Genomic DNA, 3577 nt, shown 5'->3' with positions numbered 1-3577 from the left:
AATATGCATTATAGAGAAAAATCACAAGGGACATTTTTTCCTTAAAAATTTTCTTAGAATACGAATATGATGTTTAAAAATCCATATTCGACCATTTTAGTAATTTTTTTAAACAAATGGGTTTTTAATCACATGGTACCACTTGCAGCCAACATTAATTACCAAATTTGGGTTCAGCGAGTCAAAATCCATCGATAACACCTTATTCTAATCATTTACCTATAGTGTCTTAAGGGAAGGTAGTCCGCTCCTGGACTGATCGTATCACGACACGATTTTTTTTTGATTTCTTGGAAATTTTTTGTTGTTTATTATAAAAGTACCTATGTATAAAAGTACCTTTGTATTATTATACGTGATATACGTTATTGTTATAAAATACCTGTCACATATCCGGTGGATTTACGGTGGAGGAGCAGAGAAGGAGCAGTGGGGGAGCAGTGGGGGAGCAGTGGGGGAGCAGTGGGGAGCAGTGGAATTTTTGGGGAGCAGTAATAATTTATACGGGGAAAAACACCGAAAATCATGTAAAAATCACGTGAATTTCACATTTTTGAAAAAATTGTGGTTGAGCAAGTGGAAATTTTGGGGAGCAAGCGAACCACATCCTCTCTACTATATAGTAATAAGAAAGATATATAGTAAGTATAGTCTATATGTATAGTTGCTTTTTCTGCCGTTCAAAAACTGTCTCGATTATTTGCGAGTTTTAATTAGTTTGCAATACAGAGCTTAATCAAGCGAAACTACCAGAGCTACACTTACCTCACACGAGATAAGAAATAGTATATTATGATACGTGTGACTTAAGCAGGCCATTATTGTACGGCACGGTTAGCACCCGAGCGAAGCGAGGGTGCTAGTGCCGTGGTAAGAATGGGCTACTTGAGTCATAAGTATCATATGCTTTTTTATAGCACTGTGCTAAATTCACGTTTAAGCCCCCTTTGGCGAGATATAAGGTGCCCATAATAGCGTCGCGGTGTGAGGTTAGCGCACGAGCGTAGCGAGTGTGATATACGCGCCGCGGTGCAATAATGAGCAGCTTAAGTCACGGCAAAGCGTGCCTTAAACGTGAACTTTAGCCACGCAGTGCTATAAAAAATTTTTAATAAACATATGCGCTCGAGTACATACATACATCGCTCTCACGAATTTAACGTCAAAATGCGGAGAAACGAGACTCGACGTATATTACGCGTGGGTGCTTACCTAGCGGACTACCAAAAATCAAACTACGCATTCGTGCACCTGTGAAGTCGTTACTAACAGTGTTCGACTTTAAAAGGCGCCGTAATGATGTTATCAATAACAACAGAACGACGATAACAACGAACATTCAGGACGAAAATCTTTCAAGTCGTGTATATCATTTTTTACTTTTGTATAACATCGATATTATATAATTGCTCGAAAGTTTAATGTCTACAAACTTTTTCACTACTCAGAAAAACAGGACTGCACGCGAACAACATATTATGTAGCCTTGGTGATTATTGTTACATTTATAATAACAATTAAGTCAAATACACCTTAATCTTGACTATTTAGGCATTCTCATCTCTGTACAATACTAAAATAACTTTTTTACATCAACAACGCATGTTTTAATCTTTACCAATCACAGTTCCAGCTGCATTGTTAACTCGATAAGGCGTTATTCTACAGAACCAGCAGTTTTTAATTACGTATAAATTACGAATTATTATTATTACTGTATGTTCTTAATTTCATGCTAAACATAAAGATACAACTTACGTTAACACAATTTTTCAAAATTGTAATAAAAATTACGGTAATATATAACATTTTCGATTAACGTTTAACACTTCAGAGGATTGCAACAAACGATTTTGCGTTACCAAAAATTAAATGAACAATGCAACAAAAACACAATTATTAAACTTATAACGTTTAAAATACTGATAAAAAGTAAAAATATCTAAAAATAAAAAATTTTCGTGTGGCCAGGTTGTCGATACTTCCTGTTATACGGCCTAAATCTATGTGCTCCTCTGGCAACACCAGCGCTTGTACCACGTTCTAAAATTGTACATAAACACGTTTGAACTAAGTAATAATTAATAAATAAATATTAAAATATATAATTAAAATTTACTATTTTTGGTTTTCAGTAGTTCATCCTTCGTCAACTCTTTTCGAAGCTTAATTTTCGCCTATAGTGGTTGTTATCATCAACTGTTATTTCATTCGCCTTAATTTTGGCATCCAATTCTTTTTTAAGTTTTTTGACTTTATCTGCAGAACCTGATTACTTTCATTGAAGTTAGGGTTGTATGGATCATCGTTTCTAAATAAATTAGTATAAAGCTTGCATGTATCGCACATGCCATCGTTGTATAAATCGAAATTTGTTGAAAGATTTACCATCCGATTTACATATCTTTTATCGATCATGGATAAATGAAAAAGTTAGTCGGTTAGGCTCAAAAAATAAAACTTTCGATATCAATATCATTAAAAAAAAAAAATGTATTGTACCAGTGTCGAATTAATTCAAAGATTTAATGAAATGTTACCAACGATACAAAACATTCATTTATAATTTCCAACCAATTCCAAGCATTATAAGCTATACACTCTAACTTACGTCACAACGAAATTTTATTAATTTTGGATTTTTCACAAAATTATCTCTGCAAATACGCAAATGAAATGCAAGATTTTCATTTAGGTGGATCAAGGAGTCAAGTTTCTTTCCCAACTGGGGGCTTTCATATTCGAGATAAAAATGAAGTACGCTTTGAATCTTTTACTACGTTGTCGAACTATTTAAATCATGATGCTGCCATCGTCTCGGCACATCTTCGGCCCATTCTATTAAGAATTAAGAAAAATTATCCACAAATTGATTCAGTTTATTTTCAGAGTGATGGTCCACCTGGACAGATAAATTGAAATTTTTTTTGTTGAATTATTGTTGTAATAGTTTTAATTTTAAAAATTGTGCTTGGATTTTCACTGCAGCAAGTCATGGAAAAAGTCCAGCCTATGGCGTAGGAGGTTCTATAAATGAATTGTGTAATCGAGAAGTGTCATATGGGGCCGATATATTAAATGCCGAAGACATGCATCGAATTATTTGTTAAAAAAATGCAAAGCATTAAAAAACAGAAATTTTTGAAAAGAAGAAACTCCCCGTATTTTAAAATTCAAGGACGTTGTAAATGTGGAAATAAAATTGAGGGAAAATGTTATGAAGAACTTTTAGAAGGTGAAGTGGAAATACATATTGTGACGGCGATCTGACCAAGATCTCGTCACTCTCTCTCCCAAAGCCAAAAACATATTATAATCATCATTAGAATTGTTTCAGGTACAGTCGCGCGACCACGAGCAGATCGCAACGGGAAAGAGAGAGAGAGAGAGATAAATTCACGTGCGCGCAAAGACTGCGCGAATCTCGCGAGCGCGTTGCGAAGAATTACGCGTACGAACAGCGAGCTATACAGTAGTACAGTGGGCCCGATTTCAAGCAACACGTGCGTATACGCTGAAATCGGCCGTCCTTGTAAGCCCACTGTATTCGCGCTGCGAGAGTAATTTGTGTACAACG

This window comes from Trichogramma pretiosum, unplaced genomic scaffold (assembly GCF_000599845.2).
Source record: "Trichogramma pretiosum strain Unisexual culture from Peru unplaced genomic scaffold, Tpre_2.0 scaffold30, whole genome shotgun sequence".
NCBI classification, from domain to species: domain Eukaryota; kingdom Metazoa; phylum Arthropoda; class Insecta; order Hymenoptera; family Trichogrammatidae; genus Trichogramma; species Trichogramma pretiosum.
The sequence above is the reverse complement of the archived record's forward strand: the minus strand, read 5'-3'. Positions refer to the sequence as shown.